A 20,493-nucleotide genomic window follows, 5' to 3' on the forward strand; every position below is an offset into this window, starting at 1 on the left:
ACACCAGATGTCTGATAGATCCTCCCTGACTTGTTCTCGACGAGCTTTGAATGAAATTTGGTGACAAAGGAGGAAAACTAATTCTCAGGCTCAAACATACATAATCATATTGTCACATTACACACATTACTTAGCAATGTATTAATAACCACTCCTTAATCAGTGTGTGTGTGTTTGTGTGTGTGTGTGTGTGTGTGTGTGTGTGTGTGTGTGTGTGTGTGTGTGTGTGTGTGTGTGTGTGTGTGTGTTCAGTTTGCATATTTGAATTGGTCAAATACAAAATCAATTTTGATAACACAAAAATCCCAAAAGCAATAACGTCAACCTCCCCACACAAGATTGTACTTCTAGTGTGTGATGCATTTTCTTCAGTGAATGCTAGAGACAGTGAAAGTGCTATTTCTTCGCTGGTCATGTTGTACAGTGTAATAATTAGATTTCAGGAGTCAGTCATATTTCTATAACGGCTATTTTTACAATCGTATTTCTATAATATGTTTTCATTCAGCCAACCAAGTCTAAATTATCTCATTCATTTGAAACACATAAATGTATTATGAATGATGGTTTTTGAGCTTTAAATGCAGACATTTGTTGATTTCTGTTAATTATCATAAAGGAACAAAATTGCTTAAGGCAAACGTATTGTTAAAACAATGTGGAATCATAACAAAAAATATATATATAAACCCCTTAACCCAGGTGAGACAACTGGAGTAATAACTATGAAATCATATGTAAAATCAAATCTAAAACAAAAATTCTTAAAACAATTGAGTAAACTGGAGTAACACATAAAGACAAAACTAGACTATAATTAGTGAAGCACTTCATAAACATCTAGGAGTATGAGGTCAGATGATGTCCACAGTAAACTCCCCAGTGTATATAGCTGGAGGTTGTGCTGTGTGGATCAGATTTCATGTCTGTTCACTGGCCTCTCACATATACTGTAGAGACATAGTGATCATCCTTGTTTGAGCCTCTTCCTGTTAATTTAACATCTGCACATTGAGTTCCTGTTAACTTTGAAATTTCTCTTTAATATTAATACATTCACCACTAATAATTCCCTGCATGTTCAGTTGATTTCCTGTTCTGATGGTTGAGACAGTATGCAAGACTGCCTTTATTCAAGAGTTCCTCTGAATCATCAGAGTGTGTGTGTGTTTCACACACGGTTTTCTCTGTAGGTATCGTGCTCAGCTGAAAAAGAACACACATTATATTGTCTGCATGACAACAATTGCACAAGATATTCTCAGTGTCTCAGTTATAAAAAAAAAAACTTATGTTAAATGTTCATTTAGGTTCACCTAATAAGAATTTTACAAAGTATATGTAAACTGCATTTTGAATCAATTGAAGCAGTTTGATTATCTTTTTTGGAAGTCCTGTTAAGAGGCCATTGCATTAATCAATCCTGCTAGATACAGAAGAATGAGTTTCTCAACATCTTGTTCAGTCAGGAAAACTGCATTAAGAGTAAATTAGTAGGCCTCGGTTACGAGCCTGCTGTTCATAGTTTTCGAGTAGGCAGCAAGTCTGTGCCTTTCATTTCTTTTACCAAATCTAATCATCTGTTTTATCTTTATTCAACTGTACAACGCTTTGGTCCATCCAATTAGTGATGTGCTCAAGGCACTTGCAGTGAGAGCTACAGCGAACTGTCTGGGGACAGGGCGAAGTACATGTCTGTTTAGCTGTGCTACCATAGCCCAGAGTCTTTTTTTGATTTGACCAAGTGAAAGCAGCATGTATAAGTTAAATATTTGGTCTGAGAATTGAACCTTGGGAGACTCCATAAGTCGATGGCACTCTTTCAGAAAACTTACTTTCCTTGTCAACAATATAATTCCTGCCGAGCAGGTCCTAAAAACCGAACGATTTTAGGTCTGTTCCAGAGAGTAAAACCCACTTCTTATGACTATCTTTGAGAATGTTATAGTCTAAGAAGGTAGTAAGTAGGGGTGTCACGATGTGTATATGCATGTACATGATGTAAGGTGCCTCACTGTATTGATTAAAATGTCAATGTTAATAGCACTAAACTGTTTACATGCTGTTGGCCAGGCCACAGGCTCAGTGGTGAACAGAGACACACTGATATCAGACACACTAATAGCTTGTCTGTTAATAACAATTTTGGTATTAGGATGCAAACTCATTACATCGTTCAGTTGACATTAATTTAGAGGCCTTTTTGTGCTAATTTCATTTGTCTCCTATGAAGAGTGATATGCTATTGTTAATGCTATTGTTGATAATGGTTTGTCTTGCTTTGCATATATATTAACATACAACATACCTTTTAGATATCCTTGTGAATCTGAGGTTTGTTTTACTAAATTGGATGCAGGAAGGGGAGAGGAAAGACCCTAGTGACAGAGCACCATCCACCACTGGGCATACAAGCACACACACATTCATACACAGGCACTCAGACAATTGTTTTTTTATTGGAGACATACAGTCACATATACACACACTCAGAGAGAACTGTTTTTTCAGGGGAATGCCAATTTACCTAATCTCCATGTTTTTGGACTGTGGGAAACCCACGCAGACACAGGGAGAAAAAGGAAACTCCACTTAGATGGGTACTTGAAGCCAAGACTCCAGTGCCGAGATGTAAATGTGCCTACCAAACATCAAACATAAGATCAAGCCCATGTGCTTTAGTAAATTACATCAGATTTGTTTGTTTATGATCTAAAGTTAATGAGGAGCTCATTTAATAACCTTTGTGCCTTGCATCAGACACTGCGGTTCACATCTTACATAATGCAGGTTTGCCACATTTATAGGATCTGATATGCATTTTTTCCCATTTCTGATCAGCACTGTGGCGAGAGAGGTTACAGGTTACTTCTTTTTAAATATTGTACTGCTGATGTCGGAGAGATCAAGGGATGGAGGTGAGGATGAGGACATAGTTGAGGGTTGATCTGGAGAGATGTTACACTGGACCTGATGGACCATAAAAACATCAGCCTCGTCCCAGCTGATACCATCTTCACCAGTGCTACTGGAGCCGATACCAGCCTCACCAGTGCTGCTCTGAGGTTCAGGTGGGGTGCGTGGGGGAGTGGAGATGGAGGACAGTGTAGAGTCCTCACAGGGTTGTGGTGTTCCCGGAAGCTGATAAGCTCTATCATTGTCATGGCTCTCATCCAAGGTCTGCAGCTCCACACCGGCGTCCACAATGGGGCAAAGATGTTGTGACTCTGGAGCGATAAAATCCACTGGTGGAGTCCTTGAGTGTTTGTACAAGTGTGTTGTTACTCTTGGGGATAAACGGGTTCTACACAGCAAAATTAAGTTGAAATGAAGTCTATCTTGCCTAAACAATCCCCTCTTTCCAAAAACAGGTTGAAGTTGTCAATAGTTGTCAAGTTGTCAGGTTATTTCACCTGTGATTTTTGTGCTAGCCAAATGTTTAGTCTGAACAGTCTAAAGAAAGTATTTGTTCTTTTTTTATTTAAGTCTCCCTTTAACAACTCAAACTTAAGTGTGATCAGCCAGTGAACTATGAGATTTTGATATTTCATGCCATTCATAGAGTCATCCCCAATCATACCATTGCAATGGTTCAAGTCTGTTCCACAGTTAGCTGTTGAGCAGTAGATCAACAAGTTCTGTTAAGTTCTGTTAATATCGTCAATTGTGATTCACACCCCAGAATTTGTCCTCCCCATTTCCCCATCTGCGCAGTGAGAACACACACACACACACACACACACACACACACACACACACACACACACACACACACACACACACACACAGAATGACACTAGAAAGTTTGAGTTGTTAAAGAGAGACTTTAATAAAAAAGAACAAATACTTTATTTAGGCTATTCAGACTAAACATTTGGATACTCAAAATCATTAGGGGGCTGTGGTACACACATGCCTAGAGCGGTGGGCAGCCCTAGCTCCAGCACACAGGGAGCAGTTGCTCAAGGGCACTTCAGTCATGGCCTAGAACCTAGGAATCAAACCCACAATCCTCCAGGTACAAGACCAGTTCCCTAAACACCAGTTCATGACTGCCCCTGGGTCAGTGAGTGTAGAAGACAGGACTACTGTACGTAGCATTTGGGTTTGGGCCCAACCTGGACCCCCTGCTCATTCCTGACATCTGTACTCACCGTAGTGGCTCAGTTCATGTGTTCCACTTTCTGTAGGAGGTTGTAGCATTTCTGACAGTACATATGTTCAGAGACGTGAGCTCTTTACCGGTGTGTTTGATATGTTACTTTTCCACCAGTCACTAGACATTTTCCTCTTCCAAGATATGTGGCATTAATCTTTCAAAATATGAAAATTACAAGAAAAAGAGACTCCTTTCAATTTTGTAATTCCTTGAAATAATGTCAGATAGCAAATATGGACACAGTAACCAGAAGCAGAGTTAAACATGTCAGAAGTGTCTGAATGACACAGAAAATGTGCTCAATTCATTTATTGTTACTTTAATACAGTAAATGAGTGACTGGTATAAAAGTAGCCTTTCAACTGCAGAATGAACTTGTGAAAATATACCAGGACAAAATCTTACACAAAATCTTACCTATTTGATGTATTATAGATTATATAACTGTAGAGTACAACAACTGAAGATGAGAAATATTCTATTTATTTATTTGGTAAAACTATAATAATGTTGTGTTTCCCCAGACAACAGCCTCAGAGTATCAAATGTGAGCACTGTTTTAGCCATCTTTAGCCTTCAGCCTTAGTCTAGAAGAACCTGCATGTTATCAAACATGAGCACTGACATAGCCTTCTGTTTATCTTTTAGCCTTCAGCCTTAGTCTATAAAAACCAAAATCATCCTTATCTGGTCTCCTTTCTGCTGAATGGTCTGTGTTATCACTTGAATGTGTTTCAATATTTAGTCTTTGATCAATACATTAAGAACAGAAGCATTAATTTCATCATCTTCTTTTTTATTCTTATTGCTGTTTTTGTCCACTCTGTTAACTGGGTATGTTACTGCTTGAGTAACACAAGACCCAGGGCATTCACTCGAATCACTGGATTCAGACAGGACCTTCTTATGTGTGAAAGCTGCTTAGCAATGATTCATCTTGATTATCCTCTCTCCAGACCAGCTCTGTGTGCAAGACAAAGCAAGGCAAGTTTATAAAAAAATATAAATAGCCCCCTTCAGTGGCGCCATCACAAACCTGGATTGAGCATCACTCTGAATGCTCCCCCTAGAAGCAATAACAGCAATAACATGTGCAGATGTGAGAACGTCCTATGGGTCCTATCGAAACAATGAAAGCATCCCCACCAGAGTGAATGGGGGGACATCTGACACAAGTCTGTTCAAACTGTAGATTATTCGTGTCTTTAATATTGTCTGTCACATTTCATACATTTTTTGATTATTCTTCTAGCCAAGGAATTGGCATGCAGTATCCAAAACGGCCTTAAGAGAATGCAAACCATATTTCTCCCTCTATGTTCTACCTTTATGTGTACAACATTTAGAAAGAGGGAGCTTTGAGATACTGCTATTCTTTGGCACAATTACATGATATTTAGCATCTTCTAGTAATGCAGATTTACTCAACTAACCACCTACGCTTAGGATACATCAGCCGTTACAGGATCAACATTTAGCAGATGACTGAACCCTTTTATGGCATTTCCCTTGTTCCCAAATTCAGGATTTTTTTTAAGTGTTGCTGTTGCACTAAGATAACTATTGCCATTTTGGCCTACTCGAGATCTTCCAGTGAATTTTCAAATCTGTCCATTTGGAATAAATTGAAAGCAGTTTATTGATGGGATCAGAATCTTCCTCTGTTTCTATTGTTCTCTACTAAATAGCCGCAGAGAAACCTTTAAACAACACTGGCATGTAGAAGAACTACAAATCCCATGATCACACCGTGATCCCTCCACTGACCTCCTTCCAGCTCCATCAGTCTGGCTGGTTCTTCTCTGCTCATTATCACAATGTCATGTAATTCTGGAAGTCTTCTGATAGTTCCTCCCTCTTTTAGGAGAAACTAAATCTGTGAACTAAAAATAAATGATCAGACTCAAACATTCACAATCATATGTACTTGGAGATCAAGTTGAGGAGAATACCTATATAGTCTTTTGGATTGGCCATATACAAAATGACATCATCAGCATGACAAACAATGATCTTCCAAGAAAATGCCAAGAAAAAGGAAGATTGAGCAGGTTATAACAGTGAGTGTTGTGTTGTGAATGGGATTTTGATGACAAAGTGGGCTTCACCTGTCTCTAAGCTAGACTGGAATACTGTGACTCAGACAGTAGCTCCAATTAAGTACTGATTGCACATGATTGCACTGTTTTTACCCCACGACCATCCTTTGGGCACCTGAGTGTGAGAAAGTCCATACGGCATGTCCGGCATGATGTAGCAAAGCATTGTCAATCTTGCCATATATGTAAAATGGTTGGAAAACCAAATCAAGTCATCCCTCCAATGTGTGCTACAACTAGATACGCAGAAGTAATCCCCATCTGTTCCCTCACATCAAAAACAAGTGCTAATTCTGCACTAACATTGGCCTACGTAAATGTATTCAGTCTGATAGAGGAACAAATTTCACTTCCAAACCCTTTACACAAGTAACTCGTGAATTAAAAATAGACCATCAACTTACCAGTGCCTACCACTCAGAATCTCAGGGTGCTTTTGAGCACGTTCACTAGGCTCTCAAAAACATGTGGGGGCCTTACTGTGTGGAATATGTGAAGGATTGGGATGAAGGAGTTCCTTTGTTGCTCTTTGCGGTTCGTGATGTGACTCAGGAATCTCTCGGGTTTAGCATGGTTCGCCTAAATCCTCCCCACAATAGTGCTGATGGTCCTCTGTGTGATTTTGGCAGCTAATCTACAGGAGTGGTTTTGTCTGGTCAGAAATGTCGCAAGATGTAATCTGTCAGATTCTCAGGCCGCTTTGAAGACTGTGTATGAGTGAAAGGCAGCGGTTCGTTAATTTGGCGAGTGATAAGCACTTCCCTGAGTGCTCCATATGCGGGCACTCACCTGTACTAACATCTCACATGCATGCACACAGTCAATTAATATATACACAGACATTCAGTTAGATGCAGTTGTAACATTTAAAAAACTCAGACATGTGCTTGATCAAAACATTTCAGACACTTGTATGTGGAGGGCAGTGATGTCAGTAACGCGTTACTTAATGACCCGTTACTCTAATCTTACCTCTTTTTTCAGTAACGAGTAATATAACGAGTTACTATTTCCAGTCCAGTAATCAGATAAAAGTTACTTATCCAATTAATTTCCTTAGTAAAAATGTATATTTTTGCTTTCTTCTTGCTTTCTGACCGACTCAGCACGCTGCGCCCGAACCTGTGAGAGCACATCATTTCACGTCATTCTGTGCAGTGTTGTCCGTTATGTGGTAGTGTAAAGAAATACCCCTCAAAAACAGAAGGAACAATGACCTGACGAATTTTAATGTTGCATTGTGTTCCACGTTTGAAAAGTGCTGGAATTTTGGCTAACGTAGCCTACTTAAAAATGCTTGAAATTGTAATGATATTTCGCTTCACAACAAATAACTGTCTGACTGAATAGTTCGCGTGTATTACGTTTACAAATATATTTACAAATAATACCACGTAGCGACACAAACGTAATGTCAGGAGATACATTATTTAAATGTCAGGAGATACATTGTTACTGTTTAAAATGCACTTCCAATAAAGTGAGTATTGGAAAAACTCATTTTGCTGCTGAATGTAACTACAAAGGAACTTGTAATCTAACGTAGTTACTTTTAAAATCAAGTAATATGTAACGTAACTAAGTTACTTTTTAAAGGAGTAATCAGTAATCGTATTACTTTTTCAAGGTAACTAAGCCATCACTGGTGGAGGGATACGCATATAAATAAATGTCTATCTTAAGTTCAGCCTGCCCTCTCTTGTATAGTGACTGCTACTGCACTCTTGAAGAACAGTCAGTCTGTTTAGTAACCATGATGAAGAAGACATTAGCCCTAACCCTCTGACAAGCTAACTCAGAGCCTGTGCGGAACGCACAGTGACACATAAGGAGCATTATCTCCTTATTTGCACTGCAGATTCACTGAACGAAAGCGAATAAAAGAGCGTTCACATCTACAAAAAAAGTTCCTAATTTGTTTGCAAGTTAATCATTTTCAGTGTTGGGAACGTTACTTTAAAAAGTAATTAGTTATAGTTACTCACTACTTGTTCAAAAATGTAACTGAGTTAGTAACTGAATTACTCTATAATAAAAGTAACTCGTTACCAGGGAAAGTAAGTATTTGCATTACTGTTTAAAAAAAGTTTTATGCCAATGAATAAGGATTTTTTGAAAAAGCAGTTTTCACAGTCAGTTGAAATGAGTAGAAAGGTATTTAACTTTTGATATTCATTGCACATCAACAGACCAGTGCATGATAAAATCCTTTAAAATCCCAAATCTTTGTAAAAAAAAAAGCAAAAGTAAACAATTACACTATATAAAGTGCATTTACATCTGTCAAATTAAATTAAATTCTCTCAACCTGAGACAACTGGTTTGTTCACAAAAGAAGTAAACTTAACAATAAAACCTCTATTCTTAATTAAATAAATCAAATACCCAGTCTGGTAGACATTCCGGAACTTCAAGTATTTTCTTAAATAATGTTAATATTGCCACCTTAAAAATGCAAATTTTTCTTCTGCTTGCTCCTGACTTGCCATTTCTGCCTCTTCTCCATTTGTGTCGTGTGTCACTAGTGCGCTTCGGCACGCATGTAAAAACACTGGCTCTGATTGGCTACCATAATGCTGCCTTAGCCAATCGCTTACTGACTTGTTAAGTTAAACAGGTGTTACACCGAGAACTGTGACCTATCGAGATCTGTTACTCCTCACTAGCCTGGGCAGGGGTCCACTCGGATTACTGTTAGTATATCAATATATAGTAACGCACCACTTTTAATGACCAGTAACATCAACGGCGTTGTAACGACAGGAAAAGTAATTAATTATATTATCCCGTTACTGACAAAATGGGACTCCCTGCAATGTAAGCTATGCTAACACTGTAGCGTTGGCCCAATGGGGACGGCGCTACTTTCCCATGAGCCCTTGCGGCTCCGGTACTGGTTCATGTTATATGTAGTGCTATGATGTGTGTTATTGATTATGCATTTGATTATGTGTGTGTTATGTAGTTTAAGTCTCCCCTTACTGGTTGGTGTAGTCATACTGTGTGAATTACCCCCTACTGTGTTTGTGTAATGTTTTGCTATTAATGCCATTCCCTCATGTGCTGTGGATGTTTGAGTCTGTTTTGCGTGATCACGGCTTCATGCGTGATTACGTTGCTAAGGCAATTTAAATAATGAACCTTTTTGGGTTAAAATGAATTGGTTTGCTGCCTCTCCTTCTTACACCACGCCACAATACTAAATAACTCTTGGTGTCTGGGCTATAACTATCAGCTCAGTCATTTATGATAGCAGACTACTGAGTGTATGTTACCAAGAGCAGCCATTAACAATAGTGCGAGCTGAATGAGATGAGAGAATATAATTCTTACCATTTTCTCTGATGAGATGGCATGCAGATACAGGTTGAAGGCTTGTACTCCTGTCCCTGTAATTTCACTGATGTCTGCATTTAAGTGGCAAAATGGAAGCAAGGGGGCGCTCTACCAGCCAAAATTCCTATCCTTATGTCTGTTCTTGTTCTTAGTTAAATTCCTAGCCTTCGTTGTTTTACATATTCCTCTCCGTGTAGCACTTGTGTTTGTTGGTGTGTGTTTTCCCCTGTCGTTCATGGTTGTCGGTTATTTATTTCCTAGGTTGTCTGTTAGTTAGTTGCTCATGGTTTCATGTTTGTACCGCTACCCCTTTAGTCGTTGCTCCCTTTTGTTATGCTTCTCCCCTTAATGTTTATGTAGTTTTATGGATTAGTATGTTCTCATGTGCGTTATCGTCAACTAGTCATCTTGCTTGCCCGTTTGTCTGTATCTTCCTCTCTGTGTTTAGCATAGTCCCGTTCTGCCTTTGGTGTTGTGGGTTAGTGTTTGTCACGCCTGCTGATCCTAAACGTTACAGCTTGTTTTGGGTCGGGGGCCTGTCATGCCCGGTCCTCTCCCGGCTGCTCCCCTGTGGTTACTTCTCCCCTCCAGAGGGGGGGCGCCTTGGGGTTTCAGGGCCCGGCTTGGTGCCCCGACGTGGCAGATGGCCCGCTCCCCGCATCCTGGGGTGAGGCTCTGTTTCCTCTGGTTCCCCTGGACCTGCACTCCTTGGTTGGGGAGGCACTGTCCAGGGTCTCCCCCTCCTGCCCGCTGGGGCGGACATGCGGGGGTAACTGGGAAGTGCGGCTCTGGAACTCCACTGCTCCTGGAGGGGCCGTGGGCGGGTGGGATTCCCGGGTCTTTCTCTGCCTGCCTCTGGCCTCTGGGGGAATGTTGTTGCAACATTCTACCCTTGCTGGTAAGTACATTCCGTACATTTATCTTATGTTGCACTTACCTAAACACACACTCACACATACACATACATCACAGTCATGTGTGCTATATGTCTTGGGTGGTCATTTGAGCTGGTTGTTTTTTTTCCCTGCCCTTTTTATTTTCCCTCTCCCTCTTTTCTCTTCTCCTCTTTTCTATATTCTATCTTCTTGTGGTCCACCTAAACCCAATTATTGCTATCACTGTTGTACTGCATTATACAGAATTATCATTTGCATTTGAACTGTACATAAAAACAAAGTTGTCCTCCAAAGATGGGGGGGTAGAGGTGAGCCACAAAAAAAAGGTATCCTGCTGCTTCACCAGCTTGTGTGTTTTGTTGAGTTTTGAGTGTGAATAATAAAGATTTCTGTTCCTTCTCCTCTCACTCCTTCAGTGTCGGCGTGTCACGTATCCATCCATAAATCACTTTAGTTTCGACATATCTTTATATGTTGTTACAGAGTAGCTACTACTTCTTTAAGCTGTGTCTAAATACGAGTAGGTGTCACGGTACGGCGGGTCCCCTGCTGGTCGCCCCCATCCACAGCGGCAGTTGTCTTGTTGTTGCGTTGTGTTTGTCAGTCAGGTGGGCGGGGCCTATGATCCTCCTCACCTGTTGGTCGTTTGTTTGTCTATACTGTATATGTCTTGTCTTTGTACCAGTTGACTGATGTTCATTGTATCCTTCATTTGGATCAGTTCACGGGTTTTGGTTTGCTCACTTTATTCATTAAAACCTCCCTTTTCCCTGAGACTTGGCGTGATTGCTTCCATTTTATTTCACACTCCCTGCCCGCCACAATTGGCAAATACCAAACACTATAAAATTAAACTACAAAAAAGTACAGCACAGACAAGGATTAAACAGCATTCGTGTTTTGCTAAATTTGTCCTACTACTTTGACTTAAGCGATAAGTAGTAAGGTTATTTTCTGTTTTGCAAAGCAAAATACTTTCAATACAAAGATATTTTTAACAAACAATTTCATATGTGCCACATATGCAAACTGTTAACAAAAATAAAACATGGCCTAGGAGCTAGTTAAATGGTCACGTAGTACCACAGTCTACTGAATTAGCAAAAGCTCGTTACGTTAGTGCGTCAGAATGAAATAGACTAAAGCCTGACTGAAGACCCGATATACACACACACGGTCAACTCATGTGTACACAAATAGACAAGGCGTTGCATTCAGTTAGACGCTGCTGTAACATTACAAAAACACAAAGACATATGAACTTTATTAAAACCTTTCCGATACTTGCATATAAAGTGTTAAATACCTAACCGTCTGAGTTGTCTGCCCTCTTGTGTACAGTAGCTGCTATTGCACTATTGTTGGAGAGGCAGTCTATTTAATGACCGTGACAAAGAGGATATTAATAACTAACCCTCTGAGAGCCAAGTTAAAACCTCCGTGTACATATTTTTATCTGCTGCTGGTGTTTCCATGTTTCAATAAACACACGTATTCACTTGGTCGTTGTTAGAGCTATTACATTACTCATTCTTCCACAAGAGGGCGCTCACATATTGAGACTAACAGAGTGCAGAGGATGTGGTTGTGAATGCTGGCTGAATGTGACAAGACAAGCTCAGTGATACGTAGTGTCATATATACAAATGCATGGGTTAAAGCAAGAAATTTTCATTTGACTGAAAATTTTTCCTGGCAAAAGACAATGCCAGCAATTACTGAAAATGTGGTGTAGCCTCTTTTGTCTAATTCTACACAATAAACACATTTATAAAGTATATTTATCTAAACAGCCTGTGTAATGAGAGAAGAGAGAATCTATGAAGCGACAAAATGCAACACCTGAGCTATAAATGTACATAAATGTTTTTATAATGGAGTTATCTGGGGGTCCTCTTCCAGAACATTGTTTAAAGATCAAGTCAAATTTAGTGAATCCTGGTGAGTTTTAAAATGGTATGAAGCTCTCTTGTTTTTATCAGATTCACTATCGCAAAAACATAAGCAGTAAGATTACCTGGATTATCTTACAAAAACATTTAATGTCCAAAAATGGCAAATTAAATCGCACCACTGGATGGAGCTTTTAAATACAAACAGAACAACACCATCCATGTTAAACTGGCTTAGAAATAAAAAAGTTGACATTTCAAATGGAAGAAATGCGCCTTTTTTCTTCGACTATTAAAGCTAAACGAAGAAAAGTCTGTGATCGGTGGAGAGATTCTTCAGTATAAATAACCATAACTTCTATATTTCACTACAAATTCAAATAAAATTTGAAATGTAGTCACTTTATAGTATGGACATGACAGTATAATATTCAAAATGAATGAACAAATGAATATTTAATGATTAATCTTTAAATTAATTAATAAATAAGTCAGGTAATCATTATGGTGAAATAAAAAAAACTACATTTCTATTAATATTCTGAGAAAACGCTGTAACCTAAAGATTCTGTTAACACAATTAAGACACAATATGATAAAAACAGGCGTGTAGGCATGATTAATTCATTATTTATTTATTTATTACTGTTAATAAAATTATCTGATACAAGACAACTCAAAGAAATTATGTCAATAAAGTTTAAAAGTATTGCAACTATTATGATTATAGTTAGTTTAAATATATAAAATATTTTATAAATATTTCGTGTTGGTTTATTAGGACATAAATTATGTGATTTTGTATTACGCCTTACGGTCTGACCACCTGTACCGGCTCAAAAAAAACACTTATATTTCTGATAAAAATTTAACTTTATCAGAATAAGGATAAAATACTGAATTTATCTTACATCTACCTCTGAAGCTCTTCGGATGTCTGAAATACAGGCGGTCCCCGGGTTATTACGACGTCGTGCGTCGTACACGGAACTTGGTGTTTGGTGTGCGCGGCGGAAGAATACACAGTTATGCAGCTCGAGACCGAGGAGGACGGCGTCAGGATAGGATAACTGCGTGCAGTACGTTATTCGCGTACAGTATGTACCTTTGTTCCGACAAAGCCTGGTTAAAGCAAGCACCCACACTACGCAAAGTAAAGCCTGTATACTTGACGAGTCGCCCTCGCGCCGAAAATGGCGTAATCGCGGTGGCTCCACCCGTGCGCGAGAGCCTCGCGCGCTGGCGATTCGCGAGGTCGTGCACCTCTCAAATTTTGTAACTTCACTTCGCCCGCGCCGCGCTTCAGCGCAATGAACTAAGTCATGTTTGCAGGGTTCATACACCTTTACAAGGTGGAATTAAAACACTTGTACGTCACTTTCAAGGTCCATTTCAATATTTCCCAGCACGTTAAACTTAATAAAGTTAAATATTTATACATATACTCGAAACGATTCGAAATAATTCGCGTTTTATTCACATTATTTAGGGGTTGTTTATTTTCAAAACGCCCGATCTTAACGTCTTCTCTCATGTTTCGTCCTGGAATTACAAGAGGCTCGTATTTGTTAACGTAATACAAGAGAATTGTTCAGTCAGATAGCTATTTGTTGTGAAACGAAGTAGATACAATTTCAAGCATGTTCATTTAGCCTAAATTCCAGCACTTTTTTCCTGAAACACAAAGCAACATTAAAATTGGTCAGGTGAATGTTCCCTCCCCAGTTTTTGAGGGCTGTTTCTTTATACTACCACATATCGTTTCGGACAACACTGCAAAGAATGCGACGCGCCAAGTAGCCTCCGCCGTTTGCTCAGGTGTGCGGAGTCGCGCGCTACGGTCACTCGCGAAAGTATAATCACCCAGGCAGGAGGGAGGTAACTTTTCTACGTAATGTCCGAAAATCAGAAGGCGGGAAGTCAATCAAATGACACCGCCGTCATCCATCCAGCGCTGACGATCCAGTGAGAGGATCATATTTCGGACATAAAACAGATAGCACGCCTGTGTGGTTTATTATGATTTGACGGATTTTTTCCCCAAAAAATTCAAATGACGGAAATCCGTCGTAGTGACGGAGAACTTTAAGCCATGTACAAATGACACTTTTTGAAAGTATTCTGATGATAAGCTTGAATCAGTATCTGGTGATTCATTTCATCCCACTCAGTGAGAGTTCACTCACCAAGCACAGGACCGCTGTAGCACAGGACTACTGTAGCAGAGGACTCCTACACTCTGTACAGTGTACATTCTGTGTGTCTAGTATAATGATTTAAGCTTCTTTCATCCCTGTGGGACTCAAAAACTGTGTGCAGTCATTAATAACATACACATTAATAACTTCATAATAATAATAAATACATATTATTTATTTATGAATAAATAATAATAATAAGTGTTATTAATAACTCTAAGCCCACCTTCTAACCTTTCACCCCCTCCCTCGTACTACAACCCCAAATCACACTCATGTTCTCACTCATCGTTTTACATGTATGCAGTTTTCAACATATTGTGTTTTCTTTTGTCCATTTTAGTGTTGACTGTTCTGTTTATCTATCTGTACATTGTTACTATTAAAGATGAAACAGTTATGCTAAGTGTGCTGCATCACTCTTCTCTCTGCTGAGTGTTGCACTCCTCTGGAGTGAGTATCTGGGATATATCACTCTGGTATATAATAGCCATACATTTCAATGCTGTGACATTTATTGATTGGAGCGATTTTTACATTTGTTGTTTTATTAGTATATATATATATATATATTATATATATATATATATATACGGGGTGATGTGTCTGGTTGTGTAGGAGCTGCTCCATTGCAGTCTAGTCTTTCTTCAGCTCGTTGATAAGATCTTCAGGCACACAAATCTGCTTCTTTTCTGTAGTAACCCTGACGCACACAAATTACACAGTTATTCACCACTGTGAAGAAAGTAAAACTGTAATCATTCTCCAGTCAGTCAAGAGGGTCTCATCTACACACAGTGACCAGCAAATCAGGTAAATCAGGCAACGCAGTTTAGTTTGTATTATATGACATGATTAAACACCAATGTGCGTGCACATCATATACTCACAAAAAGCCTGGGTTTGGACATCTCGAATTTAATTTTTCAATTTTTTTTATTTTGTTGACTGGAATTTTCCCAGTGAAGAATTCGAAACAGCAGACATCGGGAGTTCCAGGAGCTTCAGCTGAGGGGAGAAGAGAGGAGGGGAAGAGAGGAGGGGAAGAGAGGAGGGGAAGAGAAGAGGGGAAGAGAAGAGGGGAAGAGAGGAGGGGAAGAGAGGAGGGGAAGAGAAGAGGGGAAGAGAGGAGGGGAAGAGAGGAGAGGAAGAGAAGAGAGGAGGGGAAGAGAGGAGCTTTGAGCTGATGATTTAAGCACTGATCATGATTCCACTAGCTGCTAATAACAACAACATGTTGCATTTATATAGCACCTTTCAAAATAATAATAATGACATGTTGGATTAGTAAAATGTGTTAACTCTACTAATAAGGCTAGTAGTAGAAGTGTATAAGTGTTCTTATTGGGTTTTCTTGTCTACATCTCCATTGCAAACGTAAGCGTATGTTAACAATAATTCTGCATCATGTCGTTATTACGAGATCCTTATGTCGTTAAAACGAGAAAACTATCACGTTATTACGAGATCGTTGCCGCTGTGACTTCAGTACATTCACAATAACATGTCGATATAAAATGTGTCTATTCCTGACATAAAGAAAGTGGTAGATGTTTGTATTGGTTGCCAGAAATAAGAATTTGCATATTTTGGCACTTTTGCTGATACTGACTTATTGAAGAAAGAATTCCGAATATGCGAACGTGAAACCAACTTTACCGCGGTGTAGTTATGTCATTTTAACGACATAAGATCTCGTAATAACGAGATAGTTTTCTCGTTTTAACGACACACTATTTCGTTTTAAAGACATAGTATGTCGTTTTACGAAGGATCTCGTAATAACAACATGCTGAAGAATTTTTAAAAACATTATTGGCAGCAATACGCTTCCGTAGTAATTTAAGGTGGTAATTTGTTGAAAATCTTGGATAAACTCACGCCAGCGTCTATCCTGAGCGGAGAGTGCTGTGAGCAGGACCAGCACCACAGCCAGACACACCCAGTTTTTCATGCTCAAGTTCTCTCTCGTCTCGCTCTTGTGTTTGATATGGCAGGTCTCTCTTGTTCTCTTCTTTAAGATTCAGGGGCAATTAAAACTCACTTAAATCAGCATGTATATTTATGGGCAGACTGTAACGCGGTGTGTTTCGCTAGCGAGATCCACCGCGAGAGTTTAAAAAAATGAGCGAAACCAAAAGCCTGTCCACACGAAAAACAAATGACTGAAACCTCCGCCAAAAAGACTGTGGGGAAAGTGCTAAAAGAAAATAGCGCCGTAAATAACGTAAGGAGAAAACAGGGCAAACTAAAAGACACGCGGAATACTCAACGCGAGAAACTTGAAAACGTGAGAATAGAGAAAGAGAGAGAGAACGACCCTGGAGCCAGCCCTGACACAGATTGTCTTGTACCCTACCCACTTTAACCCATGACACTTCCCCGGTAAATTTTGTTATCTAATTTCTCAGAAAGAAGAGAACTGAACCAGGAACAGTTTTGCATATAGCTACTGGAAACTCCCAGTTGTGTCTGATGCATTCACGGTCAACAATGTGTCTGAGACACTGATCTGGAATCAGTATCTGGTTTGATACTCCAAGTACAGGGCTGCTGTCTGGAGAAGCTGCTGTTTTCTAATACAACTCTGCTACGTTTATTTAAGCTACGTTTGTTTTTGTTAACTATACACTGAAAAAAGAGACTAGCCATGTCTTGGATTTATGTAAGCATTTTGAGTGTATCTAACACAACTGCCTCATGTTTTAAACAGACATGTAATTTTATTGTGTAAAAACTACACAACACAAAGAGAGAGTAAGTTGCTGCTGAAGCAAGACACATGTGTGCAACCAATATCCACTATTGAATTGAGTAAATCCAACAAGTTCTTTTTTTCAGTGCTTTCACCCACTTCATCAAACATGATATTGGGTGATGACCTTTTATCCACTTCATCAAACATGATATTGGGTGATGACCTTTCACCCACTTCATCACCCAGTAGCATGTTCCTGTTGTTGTTTTTTAATTGTTTTTATATGTATGCATTTTTCTTAACATATTAATTTAATTTTAGTGTTGACTGTTTTGTTTATCTGTCTGTACATCTTTTTTTATTGTTTTTGCATTTTGTTGTAGTCTGCTTGCATCTACATTAAAGTATCTTTGAACTTCGGCTCAGAGGAGAGTGTTGTGAGCTGGACCAGCCCCACAGCCAAACACACACCGCTCATCTCTACATTCCTCATGACCTCTGCAGCTGTCTGAAGATCAGTGTCACTTCTCTCACTCAGTGTGGTGAATGCCTTGGTGCTGTCTCTAGTGGGTCAGCCTAGACGCCACCAGAGGGCGCGCACCTTCACGCACACACGAGCACGCACACCCACCTCATCACAAGGCAACCCCCTCTCATTCCCGGACACTCCCATCATCACAATCACCCGAGTACTGACACCTGTCAATAATCGGATTCTGGTTGCATAAATCCCCACAGGTCGCACTGCCCAGTGCTGCGCATTAAGCCTGCACCCTCGCCTCATTTTGTGGGATAGCCTGCTCTGCACTACAGACTTCTGCTTCTCTTTGGACTTTCTGCTTTTCTTCTTTCGTTTGAGTAACTTGTGTTTGTCCTGCCTAGTGGCCTGAGTATTTGCTTTATATTTAATATGGATAATAAAGCCTTTTGCTCACAGCTTCTGCCTCCTGCTGCTTCTGTCCCGGGCATCACAACTAGGGTCTGTCCTCTCTCCCCCCTTCCATCACCCTATTCAGTCCCCCAGGGGGCTGTGGATTCCGGTAGAGCGGATGCTGTACTCAATTGGCTGCCACTTCTCGCCAGTGTGTGATTGGTTGCGTAAGACTTGTACTTGTGTTAAAATTGTAAAGCGACCTTTGGTATCTTGAAAGGTGCAATATAAATTGAACATTCATTCATTCATTCATTTCTGTCTATATATTTTAAATCAACCAAGTCTTCTGCCACCTCAACTGACCCTGAGCTTCACAAGGCCCATGTTCACACAGTTAAGACAAAATAATTAAATTCAGTGGTGAACAAATTATCCGTCTGGTCCAGAGCAGTTAGAGCTGTTACCAGGATTAAGAGGTTTGTCAGAGAAATAAAGAAGTTTCAGCCAAGAACGAATGAAACAACCAGCCTCCAAGAAAGAAGAGAAGCAGAATTCATAATCAAGGTGGTGTAAGAAGAGGCTTTCACTGAGGACATGCAGAAAATCAAGCTCCAGAAAAAGGATATCCTGAGCAGGCATAACAAATGATACAAGCTAAATACCTTCTTGAACAAGAACAGTGTCCTTAGGGTGAGAGGATGGCAATCCAAGTCAGCCCTGCACCATGACATAAAATATCCCGCAATTCTTCCAAAGAAATATGTCTGCCAAGCTCGTCAAGCATTATCATGAATGCGTACGCCATCAAGGGAGAGGCATGACCATGAATGACCTATGTGAGAACAGAACATGGATTTTAGGTTGTGGAAATGCAGCCTCTTCACACATTTATGTATAAAATGTAGGAGCTACGGAAGAACTGCTCAGGGCCAACAAATGGCAGATCTACCAGAAGAGAGAACCCAAACATCTCCTATCTTTACTTATTGCGGTCTGTACTGTTTTGGGCCCTTTCTAGTAGAGGTGTGCCAAAAAATCGATTCATATATCAAAAATCGATTCTCATTTACTACAATTCAGAATCGATTTTAAATGTCCCAAAATCGATTCTAAGTCATGGTGAAGTCTCGCATTACGTAATTACAAAATTACGCGAGACTTTACGTAGCAGATTCTGGGACACACTCATGTGCGGAAAAATTTCAAAACAAATGGAGGAAAGAGATATTCAACCTGTCCCGTCTTCATTTAAGGCAAAAATATGGGTTCATTTTGGTTTTTACCGAATGCCAGGGAAGACCGAACTGGACACAATGTAGCTCGTGTGCAAGGTGTGTGTAATGCGGTGAGCACGGGAACGTACACACCGCGTGAAATAATATGGTGGACCCAAGTGCCGGCTCGCAAGAGCAAGACGTTTGACACTCATCAAATGTATTAGCAAGAGGGAAACGCGCACAGCGACCCAGAACAAACAAACAAAACAACACGGAACACTCAACGCGCAGAAGAATAGAAAGAAAAACCGTGAGGGCACGGAGTAAATAGAAAATACAACGCGTGGAAAATAACACTCAACCATAGTGAGACAGGAGAAAGAAGCAAAATAACAACAGTAACTAAAAAACAGCGCAGATAAATGCAACGCGAAAACGAAACCAAGGACGCCAGCAGACGTAACTGGCAAAAAACGCCGCGGCAAAATAAAACCCTTCCCAAAAATAAAGGCAAAACGGATAGGAAGAAATACAGGGAAAACTTGAGATTGGTCAGGAAGCGACGCAGGAGATAGAAACTCGAATAAGTAAAGAGAAAGCATAACAGAGAGAGGTGGCGAGACACCATTAAACGAGAAGCAACCACAGAGAAAGCAGGGACCTGGTTGTGTACGGTTACGCCGGTGGAACTGCATCCGAGCCAGCCCTGAGAGCTTGCAAAATGAAGCTAAAAAATTTTGGTAACACTACAAAAAGCATTTTATTTTACCAAAGCACATTATTTTTGTTAATTAATTATTAATTATTTTAATTATTTTCTGTATTTGTCATTCTGTCTTGCAAAGCAGACTGCAGTAGATCATGCAGATTTTATAGACTCAGGGCCGGCGCCACGGGGGTGGGCGAAAGGGGGCGTCGCCCCCTCAGGCGAAAATCGATTTTGAATCGAATCGTGGCCCCCAAAATCGGAATCGAATTGAATCGTGAGATAGTAAACGATTCCCACCCCTACTTTCTAGTAAAGGAGGGAAGTGAGGAATTAAACGATATGGATTGCTGCTTATGTTCCAGAGCAGTACATATAGAAACAATAGACGACTTGACAACAGATCTTTTCATAAATG

This window comes from Brachyhypopomus gauderio, chromosome 11 (assembly GCF_052324685.1).
Source record: "Brachyhypopomus gauderio isolate BG-103 chromosome 11, BGAUD_0.2, whole genome shotgun sequence".
NCBI classification, from domain to species: domain Eukaryota; kingdom Metazoa; phylum Chordata; class Actinopteri; order Gymnotiformes; family Hypopomidae; genus Brachyhypopomus; species Brachyhypopomus gauderio.